The sequence below is a fragment of the Oncorhynchus nerka genome, unplaced genomic scaffold, assembly GCF_034236695.1.
Source record: "Oncorhynchus nerka isolate Pitt River unplaced genomic scaffold, Oner_Uvic_2.0 unplaced_scaffold_2243, whole genome shotgun sequence".
Classification (NCBI taxonomy): Eukaryota; Metazoa; Chordata; class Actinopteri; order Salmoniformes; family Salmonidae; genus Oncorhynchus; species Oncorhynchus nerka.
The window spans coordinates 9,036-30,656 of NW_027039053.1; the positions used below are offsets into that span (position 1 = coordinate 9,036).

The window sequence follows — 21,621 nt, forward strand, 5'->3', positions numbered from 1 at the left end:
GTGAGCATCAACAAGAGTAATTACTGAGACCTGAGTAACACACCTGAGGTGCTATGTTGCCATGGGGATGTACTGTATGGAGAGTTCAGACCTGTGAATGAGCCAATACTCTAATAATATGGTAATATGTTGTTACATAGCCCTTTAGAACTGACATGTTCTCCATTAATGGAGTTGAGTAGTTATTACAGAAGTGAAACAAAGAGAAGAATAAACATGCTAAGTAGTTTTGAGCATGACACGTTAAGACAATACTAAGATATTTATAGAGTTAAATAATCAATAACTTTATTTTGTGATAGAAGTTCTCCTAATGGGTATCATACTTGACAGCCCTGGGCAACAGAAAAAAACAGTATTCAGAGATGATATTCAATAAACTGTGCGCATAAACAGGGGCTGATGAGGTGTCGTTAGTGACAGACCGGTAAGAGATGGCTTTCAAAACAACTTAGGATTTATCTACCTGCAAGGTCAGCTCTACTAATAGTTCAGCTGATCATATATAAAAGCCACTGAGTCAATGAACATGCATTATCTATGATTCAGTGACAGTATACAATTGCAAATTCACAAGAGGATTGGTTACTATGGTGTTTCTCATGTTTCAGCTAAAGAGAACAGTTCAAAACAGAGATATAGTTCACTGTTAAAGACACTGCCTGGAATGCTCCAGGCAGATTAGCTATAGATGGACAAAACTGAAGAAAAAAACCCTGATTACATCCAAGTTCGGACATTGATACACTAGTTTTAAAGATACATAAAGGTTGCAGTGACAGAACTGAACAAAACAAAAACATTAAAAGTCTAAGCTTCAACCTTGATTAAAGTGTCTCCACTTTAGAACACATCTTATTAAATACATTGACAAACATTGCATTGACAGGTTCAAGCAGCACGTTCATCATCATAGTAGGGTACAGGATACAAGTTGTGAAACAGGGCTTATGATGCTTAGAGCTGGGTGATAGAATTATTTTCAGAGGGCTGAAAATAATTGAGCTCCTTCCCTTCTTGCTTTTGGTACTCAATAACATGTATCTTTTACGTTCATCTAAACTTTGTTTATGTCTGGCCAATGATGGTGCTGTATTATTTGAGAGGAATTAGAACAATCGGGCAGTAACTGTCTGCCAGGCAATGAGTCTTTCGGAAATAAAATAGGGTGATCCCATCTGCCCCTCGATCTTACGGTCTCCTCCATTTCTCTGATCCCATAACATAGGAGCTGCCAGGACTGGGGTCATCATACTATAAACATTCAGCTTTGGGCTACAGTAATCATATAAGTCCTGGAACCCCTCAATGGGAGCAGAGAAAGAGGGGAGAGAGAAGGCACAACAAAACCTTACGACAGGTTGTACTCTAAATCAAAGACAGTGGTCTTAGTCCAACTCTGCTAGTGTAGTTTCAACAGAGAGTTGCGTGTCACCCTCATGCCCGGTTAGTGCAAAGGCTGAGTGAGTAATGACAGTGGCAGTGATGGATGCACACTGTCCTGTCTTCAGCATACTGCTGTCAGGAGAGGGCAGGGTTGGAGAATAGAGGGAGAGGAGATCTACAGGATGACACAAGGCGGGCGGCTCTTGGTGATCTTCTCCACTGGCTTGCCATCATGGGCTTTCTGTATAGCATCCATGATCTGCATGGGGACAAGACATAGTGTCATTGGGGGTAGTCATTGGCAGTTGACACACACAGTTTGTCAGACATTCAAACGACAGCCTTGTAAGAAGTTAACAACTTACGTCGTCTTCATATGGGAAGCCGCTTGTTTCGAGCTTGGAGAAAACTACTTGCCCGTTGATCTCAATCTCAAAACTGCCTGCAGAAACAAAAGCATCAAATCAAGGAAAACAATGTAGTCTGAGAATATAGTAGAAACATACACTCACCACCCTGTTCAAGAAAATGTTTCACTCCTACAGACAGTGAGTCATGTGGCCGTGGCTAGCTATATAAAGCAGGCAGACCGGCACAGGCATTCAGTTGCTGTGTGATTGAATGTTAGAAAAATGGGCAAAACAAGTGAGCCAAGTGACTGAGTGCGGTATGATCGTTGGTGCCAAGCACATCGGATCGAGCATCTCTGAAACGGCCTCCTGGGCTTTTCAACGACAACAGTGTCTAGGTTCTCCAGAATGTTGCCACAAACCAAAACAATCCAGTCAGCAGCAGTCCTGTGGGCAAAAACAGCTCATTCATGAGAAGTCAAAGGAAAATATCAAGAATCGTGAACGCTAACAGGCGGGCCACAAACAGACAAATAACGTCCCAGTACAACAGTGGTGTGTAGAATGGCATTTTAGAACGCACCGATCCTTGTCACGGATGGGCTGTTGCAGCAGACATCCACACCGGGTTCCACTCTTATCAGCTAAACACAAGAAGAAACGTCTCCAGGGGGCACGCGACCGCCAACACTGGACAATTAAGAAGTGGGAAAAACGTGACCTGGTCCGACGAATCCCGGTTCCTGTTGCTTTATACTGATGGCAGAGACAGGATTTGGCGTAAGCGGCATGAGTCCATGAACCCATCCTGCCTGGCGTCAATGGTACAGGCTGATTGCGGTGGTGTACCACGATCCAATCTGCAGCAACTGCATGATGCCATCGCATCAGTGTAGACCAACATCCCTTTGGAATGTGTCCGACTTGAAGAATCCATTCCCCCAAATAATTCAGGACGTTCTGGAGGCAAAGGGGGGTCCGTGTGGCAGTGAGCTCCCATCACTGCCACTGTCATTACTTACTCACCCTTTGCACTAACCCGGCATGAGGGTGACACACCTCTCTAATAAACTGTGCAGTGAGTATATAACTACACAGAAGAAAGAACATGTAACGATGTCAAAATGCTTCACATTATTAGTGTACTTACCAACACTGTACGTACCTGTATTGTCTGTAGTAGGCTGTGGACAGGACCAACTTACCTTGCCTTCCTACGAAGCCCGACACTTCCGCTTCAGTGAATTCCGCGGTGACAACCCGCGCGAGCTCCTGATAGCGGGGCCCGTACCCTCATCCACCGCTAAAGACAACGACAAAACAAAAACACGGCTTGGTGATGAATAATTAACCCTAAAGTAGTTGGGGGAAAATGTCCAAGCAATGTCTAAGGTAAACATTCATCAACTAACGTTAGCTAGCATAAAACATAGCCCGTTTCATAATAAAAGAGTGGGTACTCTGCGCTATGAAGGTGGCTAGTTCGAGCTAGTAGCTACCTAAAACGCATTGGAGCTGCTTTAAAAAAAATGGGAATAATCCAATAAATGGAAAATAAACATACCAGTATTCGACTTTGACTTGCACACCCATGGCTGTTGAAGAAACTAGCTAGTTTGCTAGTTCCTTCTCGATAATCTGATTCAGGTTTGACCTAAAGACACGATTGTGTAACACAGATGCTAAAAATGCGACATAGCTAGCTAAAGCGTATGAACAGAGAAATGCTGTTGATTGGTGTAACCAGAGGTGGGAGGAGCGAGAAAAAGCAGGAAGAAAATACTAGCAGGGACCTGTTCCAATACTTTTGAAATGCATCCATCCTTTCACTTTCTTCTTCCCTTCTTTGAGATTATTGATCATCTGTTTGAATGGCAAATACTATAGACATATAGGTGAGGTTTGGGTCCTTATTGGTGATACTGCAATGATCAATCCAACTTTGTAGCAAAAATCAATTGCAGTAGCAGTATTTGAAAACAATGGACAATTGTCTGTCCATTGCCTAGTTTGCCATTTTTTTTTTCTAGGAATGCTGTCAAAATTAATGTTTGGTATGCAAGATTGCAGTTTTTACCTACCGGAATCAGACTGCACCAATCAATTAAGACATGCTTCACAACATGATGTATATACTTGCCTCTCAGTAATGGGCAAGTCAACATAAGATAATAACTGTACAGATGTACTGCATCAATGACAAAGGTGGGCTGGGCAGATGACAAACTCAACATTTTTCTTCCTTATGTTTTACTTTTGCAAGGTATGCTGACTCAGAGGAGTGGCTTGTTGATGTCTCTTTAACTGCAATAAATGGCTGGCTCCTTACTTATGCTGCATTCATAACCAAGTGGGGAAGTAGTATTTACCACATATACGACTGGTAAAAATCCAGTTGAATGGCCCTCCAACTGGTAATTACTATTGGGAAGCTCATCTGTCATCCCTGAGCTCCAACTTCTCCCACATGCTGAACTCTGACATCACCTACTAAGGACATTTCCTTGATACCAGCATTTTCAGAAGTAGATTTTTTTATTGAACCTTTATTTTATCAGTGAGTCATACTGAGACCAAGGTTTATTTGACAGATTAGCCCTGAATTACATAAATTACAGAAAATACACACATCAAAATACAAAATGCAAGCAAAAAAGAAAAACACAGTCATAAAAACAAACACATTAATCTGTAATAAGGTCCTCTGTCAGCTTTCTGAATTGGCCTAGAGGCCAATTGTTCCACAATTAAGGTGCAAGAAAACTCAGTAGAGACCAAAGGCATTTCTAGAGTTAGCCATCCCTGAAACCGGTGTGGTAGCTCGTATGTCTAAAGTTTAGTAATGATGTTAAGTACAGTGGGTCTTTTTGTAAAAGAGCTTTATAAATTAAAACATAGCAATATATCAACCTATGTGACATCAAAGAGGCCAACCAACATTCTAGTAGAGAAGGCAGTGATGAGTACTAAAATTGTCGCCCGTAATAAATCGCAGTGCGCTATCATAAACTGCAACTAACAGCTTTAATGAAGTAGCAGCTGCATTTATATAGATGATGTCGCCATAGTCTAGGACCGATAGGAATGTCTACTGAATAATATGCGTTCTACTAAACCCATTTTTATTCTCAGTTAATTCTCATGCATTCAATTCATATTTACAACTTCACAACTCGTAATTACCATCTTCCCATTTGGTTTTAAACACACCATTATTACGGCTTATTACTGCGCAACTTCAGACTCATAAAGACATCATAAGTCATCATGGCAAGTGTCCACTCCCTTCAGAGTAAAAGCTACACCCCAGTCTTTCAGGAACTTGTTGTAAGCTAGAAGTAAAAAAGGACTGTTATTGGGCATTGACATGATGACTAAAATGAGTTGGATTGTAACAATTTTGGGGAGAAACTAAGCACAGATAAAGCTTAAGATGAAGAGAAATGGCAACCAAAGATTCATCAACATGTGGTAAGTTTTTCATCTCAATTGTCTTACATATCAACATTAGAAAAAGGTTGTACTGTATATAAAGGACAATTTACACATGGCTTGTGAAGTTGTTTTTAATAACTTTAGCATCAATCAGTGTAAAAGTATTACTCTAACCCTAACCTGGCCAGTTTAATGTAAATTAAGATGATTAACTGCCCTCTTCTATCAATGTGGTGCGTGTACTGATATTTCTAGGCAACATTACAATTACTTATAGCAACTATTCATTTTTTTTATGATATCCCCATGTACTGTATGTATACTATGTGTGGCAGGTACATACTGTGTGTAGCAGGTACATACTGTGTGTAGCAGGTAAATACTGTGTGTGGCAGGTACATACTGTGTGTGGCAGGTACATACTGTGTGTAGCAGGTACATACTGTGTGTGGCAAGTACATACTGTGTGCAACATGTGACAGACATCTGATCAAGTTGTCAATACACCACGTTATCAGTAGTTTCATAGTGGCGTAATACACACACAGCTGCATGTTATCTGTGTCTGTTTGTGTATGCACTGTACTTGTGACTATAAGTGTGTGTGTGTTTATGTATGTACTTGTGACTGTACATGTTTGTGTTTGTGTGTGTACTTGTGACTACGTGTGTGTGTGTGTGTTTGTGTATGTACTTGTGACTATAAGTGTGTGTGTACCTGTGACTGTACGCGTGTGTGTTTGTGTATGTACTTGTGACTATAAGTGTGTGTGTTTGTGTATGTACTTGTGACTATAAGTGTGTGTGTTTGTGAATGTACTTGTGACTATAAGTGTGTGTGTTTGTGTGTGTACTTGTGACTGTACGTGTGTGTGTTTGTGTATGTACTTGTGACTGTACGTGTGTGTGTTTGTGTATGTACTTGTGACTATAAGTGTGTGTGTTTGTGTGTGTACTTGTGACTGTACGTGTGTGTGTTTGTGTATGTACTTGTGACTGTACGTGTGTGTTTTTACAATGTATTCCTTAATCATTGTGGGAATGACAGTCCCTTTAAAATGGAAGCCTAATGTCAGGCAGTATAACACAAAATGTGCACTAGCATGAACAGTAACTCTCACGTCTCTTGTTTGTGTGTCTCTCAGACCTGAAAGTTGTACTTCTTGGCGGCAGAAACTCTGGGAAGAGCGAAGTAGGCAATGTGCTGCTGGACAGGGAGGAGTTTGTCATCAAGGAGCGGACCACGTGCTCTAGGAGGGTGGGAGAGGTGGCAGGTGGGTGGGTTACTGTGGTGGACACACCTGGCTGGTGGTGTGACTTCAGGGTGCAGGACACGCCTCAGCTGGTGAAAAGGGAGATAGTGCGCAGTGTCTCTCTGTCCACCCCGGGACCCCATATTTTCCTTATCGTCATTGAGGCACACTCAGTGTTCTGTGAGAAGCGTCGCAGGGCTGTAGAGGAGCACCTGGCCCTCCTCAGTGAGAGAGTATGGAGTCACTGTATGGTCGTCTTCACCTGCAGGGACTGGCCTGGACACCTGCACATGGAGCAGCAAGTCAAGACAGGAGGCACGGCCCCCCTGTGGCTGGTGGAGAAATGCAGTCATAGGTATCACTGCCTCAACATGAAGAGTGGACCAGGTGGAAATCAGGTCACAGAGCTGTTCAGGAAGATGCAGAGACTGGTGACAGAAAATAGTCACAGCTGTTTTAAAATGGAGGGACTGCTTTTACAAGAGGTGGAGGAAAAGAAGAGGATAGTGGAGCAAAGGCTCAGCAGAGATTGATGAAGATGCAGAAACAGAGATCTCTGCTAAATGGTAAGTTATCACTAAGATGGTTCTTAGGACACAATGCTTTGCCATATTGCCAACAGTAGATTTTAGAATATTTCTGTTCTATCAGGGCTCTACAGTGCGACCATTTTACTCACATATGTGCCAAAATATTTTGCTGTGAGACTTGGAATTCAAAAATGAAGGATTCTAGCTTTATTACCTTAAATGTGGACAACTACAAATACCTAGGTGTCTGGCTAGACTGTAAACCTCCTTCCAGATTCATATTATACATCTCCAATCCAAATTGATCTAGAATCGGCTTCCTATTTCGCAACCAAGCCTCCTTCCAAACATACCCTCGTAAAATTGACTATCCTACCGATCCTCGACTTCATGTACATGTATGCTCTCGTTGGCTGGCCCTTGCTACATATTCGTCGCCAGACCCACTGGCTCCAGGTCATCTATAAGTCTATACTAGGTAAAGCTCCGCCTTATCTCAGCTCACTGGTCACCATAACAATACCCACCGTAGCACGCGCTCCAGCAGGTATATCTCACTGGTCATCCCCAAGCCAACACTAATTTTGGCCACCTTTCCTTCCAGTTCTCTGCTGGCAATGACTGGAACGAATTGCAATAATCGCTGAAGTTGAGACTTATATCTCCCTCACTAACTTTAAGCATCAGCTATCTGAGCAGCTAACCATTGGCTGCAGGTGCACACAGCCCATCTGTAATTATCCCATCCAACCTACCTGCCTCATCCCCATATTGTTTTTATTTACTTTTTTTGCTTTTGCACACCAGTATTTCTACTTGCACATCCTCATCTGCACATATATCACTCCCTTGTTAATTTTCTAAATTGTAATTACTTCAGCTACTATGGCCTATTTATTGCCTTACCTCCTTACTACATTTGCACACACTGTATATAGACTTTTTCTATTGTGTTATTGACTGTACTTTTGTTTATTCCATGTTGTTTGTGTCGCACTGCTTTGCTTTATCTTGACCAGGTTGCAGTTGTAAATTAGAACTTGTTCTCAACTGGCCTAGCTGGTTAAATAAAAAATAAATAAAAAATAAATATTTCTCATTGTGCTGCTTCATTTCATTGTGTGCTCCTACATTTTCCAACTTAGGCGCACATGTGCTCCTTGTTAAAAATGACAGCGTAAAGCACTATCTATTATGATGTTGCATTGTTTCCTTCAGGGGAGTCATGTCATCTCTCCGAAATCAGAGTCGTACTGCTTGGAGCCGGGGCTCAGGGAAGAGTTCAGCAGGAAACACCATCCTGGGTCAAGGAGGAAGCTTTGAGGTCAGAAGGAGAACAGCGCAATGCATGGTGGGAGCAGGGATGTTGCCGGGAGACAAGTCACTGTGGTGGACACTCCAGGCTGGTGGATGAATTACTTCTCTCAGGATAGTCCTGTTTTTGACAGACAGGAGATAGTGTAGTGTATCTCTTTGCTCCCCTGGTCCACATGCCCTCCTGCTGATGGTGCGTGTGGACCGGTCCTTCACAGAGACCTACAGGAGAGCTGTGCAGGAGCACCTAGAGCTCATCACAGACGCAGTCTGGGCTCACATCATCGTCCTGTTCAACTTTGGGGACTGGCTGGGAGACACAACCATCGAGCAGCACATTGAGAGTGAGGGGGAGGCCCTCCAGTGGCTTGTGGAGAACTGTGGCAACAGGTATCATGTCCTCAACAATAGAAGCAACTCAGGATTTCAGGTTACAGAACTGATGAGAAAGATTGAGGAACTTATGTCATGCAACAGCAGTTGTTACTGTAAGATTGAGGTGGGATTCTGCAGGAGAAGAGGAGGGAAGAACAGAAAAGAGCAGGGAGAGACTGACGAAGAGGCAGAAACAAAGAGAGACTGACAGATCTCTATTAGGTGAGTTAAATCAATATCTCTCAAAATGCACTTTAGGTGTCTGATTCTATTCATATTGGTGTGAATGTTTAGGATGAACATTTTGCAATTGTTCATAGTGCTTTAAATCTAACAATGTGAATGAAACACTTTGTATTCATACATTTTATGTCCACAGCAGACGTGTTATACATGACAGTATTCTTATTTTTTGTGACAGGGGAGCTCTCACTGTCCTCAGAGCTGAGAATAATGCTACTGAGTGGCCGCAACACAGGCAGGAGCTCTGCTGGAAACACCATCCTGGGTAGAAAGTAGGGTGCCATGCTACGGACTGTGTGGAAGGACAAGGAAAGGTCAGGGGTAAGACTGTGACAGTTTTGGACCCACCAGGCTGGCTGTCAGTGGGTCCTGGCTCCCTGATGTCTCCCTCAGCCTCTGGGGTAACTGTGGTCCTGGTGGTTGTGAATGTGAGCTCCTCCTTCAGCCACACTGTCTGGAGAACAGCAGAAAAACACCCGGAGGCGCTCGGAGAGAAAGTATGGAATAGAACCATGGTCCTATTCCCCTTTGGGGACTGGCTGGGGACACGACCATCGAGCAGCGCATTGAGAGTGAGGGAGAGCCCCTCCAGAGGCTTGTCGAGAGGTGTGGCAACAGATATCATGTGTTGGACAGTAAGAACCAAGGGACTGGTGCACAGGTCACTGAGCTGCTACAGAAGATAGAGGAGATGTTGGTGGAGGAGAGGTTGGGAGGAGAGGTTGGAGGTTCTACAGAGAAGAGAATAGGTTGGGAAGAGTCTCACAGTGATGCAGGAGCCAGAGATGGATGGAGTGATGGGAGAGGGCAGAGAGGTCTTTGTAGCAAACCACACAGAAGCTCCCTTTCATGATGGTAAGCAAGACTGATGCACATTAGATAGAACTTACAGTGCATCATTTCATGATGTATTTACTATTTATTCTGACAGAGCTCTCTTGTGTTGCAGCGTGTGAGGTGGCTAGTTCAGAGGACCTTCTAACCCCAGATGACTCAGGAGCCCCAGACTTTGGTGTACAGGAGTTGGCACTACAGAGGCCAGTGGAGGACGGTGGACTGAAGCAAATCACTCCATCCTGGATGTGGAGGGGTTTCTGTCCAGCATGGCCAGTGTGCTTCAGGGAATCAGGAGGGGCTGATGTGGAACATGGGGGCAGACAGACACTAGTGGTGAACCTCCCAGACTGTCTCCACGCTGGACCTACTCAGAGCCATCATCTGAGATGGAATGGACAGAATGGTAGAAAACCGGTCACCCTGTTCTCTCCAGGACACCAAGCTCTCCTCCTGGTCCAGCAACCCAAAGAACCAGAAAAAATGCTGGTGAAGAAAGACATAGTGGATATACAGTCCCTTGGACACCCCAGGCTGAGGGACATGACCCTCAAGGAGATTGCCAGAACAGGAGGCCTGCAGGCCTTGATTGACCAATGGGGGAACAGTAATTTGGAGGAGCTTGAATCCTTCATTGACCCCTATTTTGAAATGGTGTGGAAGAAAACCATGGGGTCTTTCATAGTAGAGGAGGAGGACTGTCTCACCAGCAACAGCCCAGAGCTGAATGATGTTGGGGAGGATCTTGTAAATAATGGTGACCAGGAGGTGCTGTCATCCATTGACAAGAAGTTGTCTAAGCTGGACCTCCTGGAAGGCATGCAGAGAGACTTGCTGGACCTCAGACAGAGTCTGGATCGCAGCTGTGACATCATACAGGAACTCAGTGACAAAAGTAAAGCAACACAGAAGCCTGCTGTTCCCTCTGATGCAGGGGAGGCAGAAGTGGAGGAAAGTTGCTAGAGGAGAGATGTTCAACAATAACATAAATGATAAGTTATAGATTGGTTTGTTTTATCTAAATATGCCCTAACATCATTGTTCAGGTAACAACTAATTAACAGTATTGATTTATTGATGGAGTTAATGCTAATGGTGAGGCAGTATATTAACTTCATGATGTCATATGTTTCCACAAGGGGGAGCCCTCTGACAAGCAATTGTGCGGGGTTGGTCTCCTGCATAGGTTACTGTATCTATTCACTACATGAAATATTTCACTCCATTATTATGCAAGATACCAGTAATTTTAAATCAGTTATTGTTGATAATTTCCTAGATGATTATTTTATTTATATTATGAGGCTTGTATAAAGACATATCAGGGTCCAGATGACAGCACATGTGTCATGCCAAAAAAGTAACATATTATATATCATGAAACATATCATGCCATCCAAGGGGCCACTCTTTTTTTGTGTTTGCTCGTGAGACTTGTTCGAGTCAATGTAAAAAGAATTGACAGCAACAAAGACTGAGAGCCGTGACCCTCTTAGGTGGTGGGTAAGCTGAGGATGAAAAACTGTCTGACTGTGCTGTGATGTGGTGACTGTCTGCAGGTGCTGCAGCCCCAGCCTCAGCCCACTGGCTGATGACTCATCTCTCTACAGCAGAAGCAGAACATGTACAGTAGAACTGGGCTGATTCACAACTGGAAGGGAAATACTCTAGGTCTTCACATTGGGTAGCTACTGTTCATAAATAAGGGCATGGAGTTTTTCCTCTTCAGGTCACATGGTTAGGAAACACTTCAGGTGCTATTCATAATTGCTCTCCATCTTGCAACATGCTGAGGTGTGTGAGAGGGAGAGAGAAAGAGTGAGAGAGAAAGGGGGAGGAATAGTAAGAGAGAGAGGGAGAGCAGAGAGAGAGATGCAGAAACAGAGCATGTCCTAAATTACCTTCAATCTCCGGTTAATGAAAAACAGGAAGTTGGTTCAGGCAGACCAGACATTGTGTTAGCTGAGAATACCATAAAGCTGGAAGGCTACATTTCTAAACCCTTTCAGAATTTGCCCAAGAGCCAGAGAGATGAGTCACACAGACACATACAGCGGCTAATAGATTTCTGTCTGGGTAAGTAAACACTTTGCAAAGCCTGGTGCAGTCAAGTTCAATCTCTATCTACCTTTAAAGCCAACATGTAAGAACCTCAAAGTAAAGTGTTTTTATTGGGCAATTTCTGTTGAAATCCGGAAATGGGAAGACATTAAAAAAAATGTTTTTGCCAATATATTATTTTTTGGACCCTCTGAACAAGGTTACAACGTTGACAGATTGATGAAAAAATATATGTTTTATTGTCACATACACCAGATAGGCAGTTCTGTAAAAAAATATTGATACTCAGACATTGTAGAATTGCTGAAACTTAGGCCAAAAACCAGCCAGACAATTGTACTTTCCTCTCAATACTGTTTTTTTGTCAACCTCTAGTTGAACTCTCTACATCCAATATCCACCATTGTTAATAGCAACACTGGGTTATTTTAGAGTAAAGAAATCCCACAGCCACAAAGTGAGGCTCTTGGGGCATAAATGCACTTGTTTAATTTCTGACACATAGCCTCGGCATCCAGTCTCTTCCCTGGCCTGGTGTGTTTTTACCCTACTCAAACTAGAAGTACCATTCTGGGAGCATGCATTATGCAGCGATCCCCAGACTGCTTGGAGAGAGTGAGGAGGGTCCCACCTGGTGTGTTCAGAGTGCATCTCCCCACCGCCCACCTTACTGGCCAATGGGAGAGAGGGTTGTGACTGCCATTCCAGCATTGCCTGGACTGGAGAGAAAGGAGAGTAAGTACAAAGTGGTAAACAGAGAGGATATGGGATGTTTTAATATGTTGTAATATGAACCATGGCTCTCAAACAACAGATGTAAACTCCACTCTTAGGAAAAAAAGGGTTCCAAAGGGTTCTCCGGCTGTCCCCAAGGAGAACCCTTTTGGGTTCCATATAGAACCCTCTCAGAAAGGGTCTCCTATGGCAACAGCCGGAGAACCCTTTTAGGTTCCAGATAGCACATTTTCCCTAAGAGTGTACAAGGGAGGAGGAAGGGAAAGAGTGGTGATGAGTAGATTTGATGTTTGCAAGACTTCCTCCCACTGTGAGCCAGAGGTGACTTGTTTGCAATCATGATCTCTTTATCTCTGTCAGTCTCTCTCTGCATCTCACTGCATTATTCCCACATGAATATCAATCCACCTTTTATCCACTCCTCCCCTCTTTCTCGCTCTCTTGCTTTACCATCCATCCTCCTTTAGCCTCCAACAGCCTAACACAGCAGGCATAGAAAGACGAAGTTCCTCCAACAGCCTAACACAGCAGGCATAGAAAGACGTCTGAGCGAAGTTCCTCCTTTAGCCTCCAACAGCCTAACACAGCAGGCATAGAAAGACGATCTGGGCAGTTCCTCAACAGCCTCCAACAGCCTAACACAGCAGGCATAGAAAGACGTCTGAGCGAAGTTCCTCCTTTAGCCTCCAACAGCCTAACACAGCAGGCATAGAAAGACGTCTGAGAAAGCCTCCAACAGCCTAACTCAGCAGGCATAGAAAGACGCCTGAGCGAAGTTCCTCCAACAGCCTCCAACAGCCTAACACAGCAGGCATAGAAAGAGGCAGTTCCTCCTTTAGCCTCCAACAGCCTAACGCAGCGGGCATAGAAAGACGTCTGAGCGAAAGTTCCTCCTTTAGCCTCCAGCAGCCTAACGCAGCAGGCATAGAAAACGTCTGAGCCTAGCCTCCAGCAGCCCAACGCAGGCATAGAAAGAAGAGTTCCTCCTTTAGCCTCCAGCAGCCTAACGCAGCAGGTAGAAAGACGTCCTCCCTTTAGCCTCCAACAGCCTAACACAGCAGGCATAGAAAGACGTCTGGCGAAGTTCCTCCTTTAGCCTCCAGCAGCCTAACGCAGCAGGCATAGAAAGACGTCTGAGCGAAGTTCCTCCAGCCTCCAGCAGCCTAACGCAGCAGGCATAGAAAGACGTCTGAGCGAAGTTCCTCCTTTAGCCTCCAGCAGCCCTAACGCAGCAGGCATAGAAAGACTCCAGTTCCTCCTTTAGCCTCCAGCCCTAACGCAGCAGGCATAGAAAGACGTCTGAGCGAAGTTCTCCTTTAGCCTCCAGCAGCCTAACGCAGCAGGCATAGAAAGACGTCTGAGTTCCTCCTTTAGCCTCCAGCAGCCTAACGCAGCAGGCATAGAAAGACGTCTGAGCGAAGTTCCTCCAACAGCCTCACCAGCCTAACACAGCAGGCATCTGACGAAGTTCTCCTTTAGCCTCCAGCAGCCTAACGCAGCAGGCATAGAAAGACGTCTGAGCGGTTCCTCCTTTAGCCTCCAACAGCCTAACACAGCAGGCACGTCTGGCATCCAACAGCCTCCAACAGCCTAACACAGCAGGCATAGAAAGACGTCTGAGCGAAGTTCCTCCTTTAGCCTCCAACAGCCTAACACAGCAGGCACGTCTGAGCGAAGTTCCTCCTTTAGCCTCCAACAGCCTAACTCAGCAATAGAAAGACGTCTGAGCGAAGTTCCTCCAACAGCCTCCAACAGCCTAACACAGCAGGCATAGAAAACGTCTGACGAAGTTCTCCTTTAGCCTCCAACAGCCCTAACGCCCAGCAGGCATAGAAAGACGTCTGAGCGAAGTTCCTCCTTTAGCCTCCAGCAGCCTAACGCAGGCAGGTTCCTCCTTTTAGCCTCCAGCAAACGCAGCAGTCTGAAAGCGAAGTTCCTCCTTTAGCCTCCAGCAGCCTAACGCAGCAGGCATAGAAAGACGTCTGGCAGTTCCTCCTTTAGCCTCCAGCAGCCTAACGCAGCAGGCATAGAAAGCGTCTGAGCGAAGTTCCGCCTTTAGCCTCCAGCAGCCTAACGCAGCAGGCATAGAAAAAGTTCTCCTTTAGCTCTCCAGCAGCCTAACGCAGCAGGCATAGAAAGACGTCTGAGCTAAGTTCCTCCTTTAGCCTCCAGCAGCCCTAACGCAGCAGGCATAGAAAGACGTCTGAGCGAAGTTCCTCCTTTAGCCTTAACGCAGGCATAGAAAGACGTCTAGTTTCCTTTAGCCTCCAAGCCTAACGCAGCAGGCTAGAAAGACGTCTGAGCTAAGTTCCTCCTTTAGCCTCCAGCAGCCTAACGCAGCAGGCATCGTCTGAGCAGTTCCTCCAACAGCCTCCAACAGCCTAACACAGCAGGCATAGAAAGACGAGTTCCTCCTTTAGCCTCCAGGCAGGCATAGAAAGACGTCTGGCGAAGTTCCTCCTTTAGCCTCCAGCAGCCTAACGCAGCAGGCATAGAAAAGGCGTCTGAGCTAAGTTCCTCCTTTAGCCTCCAGCAGCCTAACGCAGCAGGCATAGAAAGACGTCTGAGAAAGCCGTCCAACAGCCTAACGCCTAACACAGCAGGCATAGAAAGACGTCTGCGAAGTTCCTCCAACAGCCTCCAACAGCCTAACACAGCAGGCATAGAAAGAGCAGGCATAAAGACGTCCTCCTCCTTAGCCTCCAACAGCCTAACACAGCAGGCATAGAAAGACATCTGAGCGAAGTTCTTTTAGCCTCCAACAGCCCTAACACAGCAGGCATAGAAAGACGTCTGAGCGAAGTTCCTCCTTTAGCCTCCAGCAGCCTAACGCAGCAGGCATAGAAAGACGTCTGAGCGAAGTTCCTCCAACAGCCTCCAACAGCCTCCTAGAAAGACGTCGGTTTAAGTTCTCCCTTTAGCCTCCAGCAGCCTAAGCAGCAGGCTACGTCTGAGCTGTCTATCCTTTAGCCTCCAGCAGCCTAACGCAGCAGGCATAGAAAAGACGTCTGAGCGAAGTTCTTCCTTTAGCCTCCAGCAGCCTAACGAGCAGGGCATAGAAAGACGTCTGAGCTAAGTTCCTCCTTTAGCCTCCAACAGCCTAACGCAGCAGGCATAGAAAGAGCGTCTCAGCGAAGTTCCTCCAACAGCCTCCAACAGCCCTAACACAGCAGGCATAGAAAGACGTCGAGCGGTTCCTCCTTTAGCCTCCAGCAGCCTAACGCAGCAGGCATAGAAAAGTTCCTCCTTTAGCCTCCAGCAGCCTAACCCTAGAAAGACGATCTGAGTTCCTCCAGCCTCCAGCAGCCTAACGCAGCAAAGAAAGACGTCTGAGCTAAGTTCCTCCTTTAGCCTCCAACAGCCTAACGCAGGCATAGAAAGACGTCTGAGCCGAAGTTCCTCCAGCAGCCTCCAACAGCCTAAACAGCAGGCATAGAAAGACGTCGGCAGTTCCTCCTTTAGCCTCCAACAGCCTAACACAGCAGGCATAGAAAAGCCCGAAGTTCCTCCTTTAGCCTCCAACAGCCTAACACAGCAGGCATAGAAAGACATCTGAGCGAAGTTCTTCCTTAGCCTCTGCAGGCATAGAAAGACGTTCCTCCTTTAGCCTCCAGCAGCCTAACGCAGCAGGCATAGAAAGACATCTGAGCGAAGTTCCTCCAACAGCCTCCAACAGCCTAACACAGCAGGCATAGAAAGAAGCGAAGTTCCTCCAGCCTCCAGCAGCCTAACGCAGCAGGCATAGAAAGACGTTCGAAGTTCCTCCTTTAGCCTCCAGCAGCCTCCAACAGTTCCTCCTTTAGCCTCCAGCAGCCTAACGCAGCAGGCATAGAAAGACGTCTGAGAAAGTTCCTCCTTTAGCCTCCAACAGTAACGCAGCAGGCATAGAAAGACGTCTCAGCGAGATTCCTCCAACAGCCTCCAACAGCCTAACACAGCAGGCATAGAAAGACTCCAAGTTCCTCCTTTAGCCTCCAGCAGCCCTAACAGCAGGCATAGAAAGACGTCTGAGCGAAGTTCCTCCTTTAGCCTCCAGCAGCCTAACGCAGCAGGCATAGAAAGACGTCTGAGCGAAGTTCCTCCTTTAGCCTCCAGCAGCCTCCAACAGCCTAAGCCACAGCAGCAGGCATAGAAAGACGTCTGAGCGAAGTTCCTCCAGCAGCCTCCAACAGCCTAACACAGCAGGCATGACGTCGGCGGTTCCTCCTTTAGCACTCCAACAGCCTAACACAGCAGGCATAGAAAGAAGCAGTTCCTCCTTTAGCCTCCAACAGCCTAACACAGCAGGCATAGAAAGACATCTGAGCGGTTCTTCCTTTATCCAACAGCCTAACACAGCAGGCATAGAAAGACGCCTGAGCGAAGTTCCTCCAACAGCCTCCAACAGCCTAACACAGCAGGCATAGAAAAGACGTCTGAGGAAGTTCCTCCTTTAGCCTCCAACAGCCTAACACAGCAGGGAAAGACGTCTGAGCGAAGTTCTCCAACAGCCTCCAACAGCCTAACACAGCAGGCATAGAAAGACGTCTGTTCCTCCTTTAGCCTCCAACAGCCCTAACACAGCAGGCATGGCCCAGTGGTTAGAGCGTTGGACTAGTAACTGGAAGGTTGTGAGTTCAAACCCCCGAGCTGACAAGGTACAAATCTGTCGTTCTGCCCCTGAACAGGCAGTTAACCCACTGTTCCCAGGCCGTCATTGAAAATAAGAATGTGTTCTTAACTGACTTGCCTGGTTAAATAAAGGTAAAATTAAAAAAATTAAATAGAAAGACGTCTGAGCGAAAGTTCCCATTTCCGATGTTCAGGGAAACAGAAGTTAGGTTGAAAATACTCCATCCCTGTAAAGCAGATGTTAGCATGTCCTGGTGACTCAGCATAGGATAGTCACTAGTCTTCTTCTCTCTATCCCCCCCCCCCTCAATCTTACAGCTCCAGTTGTGAGTCTCAGCCCTCCCCACTCATTAAAAAAGATTTGCAGCTTGGACGGAAGCTGGGAGAAATGGATCTCTCAGCGTGATGGCGGTGCAGTGGCCGCTTGGCCCAGGAGACAGTCTTGAGCCCACATTCAACTCCATTAGTAGGACAGCCCAGCCCCACACACACATACAGGATCACTTTTCACCGCCTGCTATTTTTCCAGGTGGAGAGAGGATGGGAAAAGGAGGTAGGGAGAGAAGCAGGCATGGAGAGGGAGGGAGAGAGAGGGATGATTTAGACTTTGTGAAAAATAAATCAGCCATCCTTCCCTTCCCCTCTCCACGCTCCAATGTCATGACCCCCCAAGGGGTCAATGTCTGTCTGAGGTGGTACACTGTAGATCAGGGGGAGGGCTGAACCTCTATACCTCATAAAGAGTGCATCTTGATATGCATAGGGCCATATGCTTTCTGATTTCATATGAATAAAAACAAGCTGTTATTAAAAAGCTGCTGGACACAACTGTCATAATGTTTATCTACTAAAAATATATTTAGATCGATATAGTAACAAACAATAGTGAAGCTTTCAAAATATGCCATGGGACCCAGAAGGATTCAGAAGGACTCTATTGGGGGAACAGGATAAGGCTTGTGGTCAGGCCCAGTTCCTAAAATGAATTATTATTGGTTTGTACCTGGCCTGAAACAGAGACCGCTTGGCTTACCCAAGAATGTAAAGGTAACTCACTTCTGTCATAATGAAGTGCTTTGAGAGACTAGTCAAGGATCATAACACCTCCACCTTACCTGTCACCCATGATCCACTTCAAGTTGCTTACCACCCCAATAGGTCCACAGATGATGCAATCGCCATCACACTGCAGACTGCCCTATCCCATCTGGACAAGGGGAATAACTGTGTAAGAATGCTGTTCATTGACTATAGCTCAGCATTCAACACCATAGTACCCTCCAAGCTCATCATTAGGCTTGAGCGTTCTCAGCCTCCTCCAGTACTCCCTGTTCACCCATGACTGCGTGGCCATGCACGCCTCCAACTCAATCATCAAGTTTGCAGACGACACAACAGTAGTAGGCTTGATTACCAACAATGAGACAGCCTACAGGGAGGAAGTGGGGGCACTGGAGTGTGGTGTCAGGATAACAGCCACTCACTCAACATCAACAAAACAAAGGAGATGATCGTGGACTTAAGGAAACAGCAGAGGGAGCGCCCCTATCCACATCGAAGGGACAACAGTGGAGAAGGTGGAAAGTTTTAAGTTCCTCAGCATACACATCACAGACAAACTGAAATGGTCCCCCCACACAGACAGTGTGGTGAAGAAGGCGCGACAGCACCTCTTCAACCTCAGGAGGCTGAAGAAATTTGGCTTGTCACCTAAAACCTTCACAAACTATTACAGATGCACAATTGAGAGCATCCTGTTGGGCTGTATCACCGCCTGGTACGACAACTGCACTGCCCACAACCGCAGGGCTCTCCAGAGGGTGGTGCGGTCTGCACAACACATCACCGGAGCCAAACTTCCTGCCCTCCAGGACACTTACACCACCCGATGTCACAGGAAGGCCAAAAAGATAATCAAGGACAACAACCACTGAGCCACTGCCTGTTCACCCCACTACCATCCAGAAGGCGAGAGGTCAGTACAGGTGCATCAAAGCTGAGACAGAGAGACTGAAAAACAGCTTTTTCTCAAGGCCATAAGACTGTTAAACAGCCATCACTAACACAGAGAGGCTGCTGCCTACATACAGACATACATTGAAATCATTGGCCACTTTAATAAATGGATCACTAGTCACTTTAATAATGCCACTTCAATAATGTTTACATATCTTGCATTACTCATCTCATATGTACAGTTGAAGTCGGAAGTTGACATACACTTAGGTTGGAGTCATTAAAACTCGTTTTTCAACCACTCCACAAATTTCTTGTGAACAAACTATAGTTTTGCCAAGTCAGTTAGGACATCTACTTTGTGCATGACACAAGTAATTTTTCCAAGATTGGTTCATCCTTGGGAGCAATTTCCAAACGCCTGAAGGTACCACGTTCATCTGTACAAACAATAGTACCAAGTATAAAACACCATGGGAACACGCAGCCGTCATACCGTTCAGGATGGAGACACGTTCTGTCTCCTAGAGATGAACGACTTTGTGCGAAAAAGTGAAAATAAATCCCAGAACAAAAGCAAAGGACCTTGTGAAGATGCTGGAGGAAACAGGTCCAAAAGTATCTATATCCACAGTCAAACAAGTCTTATATCGACATAACCTTGAAAGGACGCCAGCAAGGAAGAAGGCACTGCTCCAAAACTCCCATAAAAAAGCCAGACTATGGTTTGCAACTGCACAGGGGGACAAAGATCGTACTTTTGGAGAAATGTCCTCTGGTCTGATGAAACAAAAATAGAACTGTTTGGCCACAATGAACATCATTATGTTTGGAGGAAAAGGGGAGGCTTGCAAGCCGAAGAACACCATCCCAACAGGGAAGCACAGGGGGTGGAAGCATCATGTTGTGGGGGTGCTTGCTGCAGGAGGGACTGGTGCACTTCACAAAATAGATGACATCACGAGGGAGGAGAATTATGTGGATATATTGAAGCAACATCTCAAGACATCAGTCATGAAGTTAAAGCTTGGTCGCAAATGGGTCTTCCAATTGGACAATGACCCCAAGCGTACTTCCAAAGTTGTGGCAAAATGGCTTAAGGACAACAAAGTCAAGGTTTTGGAGTGGCCATCACAAAGCCCTGACCTCAATCCCAAAGAATATTTGTGGGCAGAACTGAAAAAGTGTGTGCGAGCAAGGAGGCCTACAAACCTGACTCAGTTACACCAGTTCTGTCAGGAGGAATGGGCCAAAATTCACCCCTTATTGTGGGAAACTTGTGGAAGGCTACCAGAAACGTTTGACCCAAATTAAATAATTTAAAGGCAATGTTTTCAAATACTATTCGAGTGTATGTAAACTTCTGACCCACTGGGAATGTGATGACAGAAATAATTATCTCATCTATTATTCTGACATTTCACATTTTTTAAATAAAGTGGTGATCCTAACTGACCTAAGACTGGGAATTGTTACTCGGATTAAATGTCAGGAATGAGGAAAAACTGAGTTTAAATGTATTTGGCTAAGGTGTATGTAAACTTCTGACTTCAATTGTATATACTGTATTTTATACAATGTATTGCATCTTGTCTATGCCGCTCTGTCATTGCTCAACCGTATATTTATATTTATATTTATATATTCTTATTCCATTCCTTTACTTAGATTTGTGTGTATTAGGTAGCTGTTGTGGAATTGTTAGATTACTTGTTAGATATTGCTGCACTGTCAGAACTAGAAGCACAAGCATTTCGCTACACTTGCAATAACATCTGCTAAGCATGTGTATGTGCCCAATAAAATTGTATTTTATTTTTACAATCTAGATTTTCAAGAACTGAACCTTCCCCAACCCCTCCTGTCTCCCCTACCCCCACCTGCAAATCCCAGGTCGAGGGAAACCTCAAGTACAAAGTTGCAGGAAACAATTAAGACTAACAATTGGGCACCAGTGAAACTGAGTTCCAGTTAATTTTGAATCTGCGTCTGTTTCTCAGGGACTGGTACCTGCTAAATCATGAACCTCAACCACTGCTCTGCAACATACTGTACATTAACAACTTATGACAGGGTTGATGCTACAAACCACTGAGAAGAAGGCTATGAGAAGACCCTCTCCTAGCCGATGAGGACTGGGTTTACCTCTTTCTGACCCTGAGCTCTATTGAACCTTCAGACATTTTAATAAACTCTACTTCTCATCATGTGTTGCTGGATGAAGATGCAGTGGGATGGAAAAACTTTCCCTGTTGCCTCAAGAGCTGTGGCCACAGATAGAGTGCTCTTACAAATAACCTAACTTAATATATATTCCTTCCTGTTATGAAATGGCATGTCTGGATATTTCTGTGATTGTTGTTGGACGGTCTATTTCACCTGTAAACAATTCTGATGCGGATGGGGTTTGTATAGAGTGGACACTGTGATGATATAACAGCAAGGCTATTGCTTTGTGGCTGGAATGATAAGGGACACAAAGAGCAGTATATGTTCACACTGCTATGCTTTATCTTGGCCAGGTCGCAGTTGTAAATG

The 21,621-nt window shown here is 45.3% G+C and overlaps 2 pseudogenes; one reads left to right on the forward strand and one right to left on the reverse strand.

Annotated features, from left to right (window-relative positions):
• Window positions 1-262: 262 nt before the first annotated feature.
• On the reverse strand, window positions 263-3,435 carry LOC135567274 (migration and invasion enhancer 1-like; annotated as a pseudogene).
• Window positions 3,436-5,136: 1,701 nt separating this feature from the next.
• LOC115110930 (GTPase IMAP family member 8-like) lies at window positions 5,137-11,565 on the forward strand (annotated as a pseudogene).
• Window positions 11,566-21,621: the final 10,056 nt, after the last annotated feature.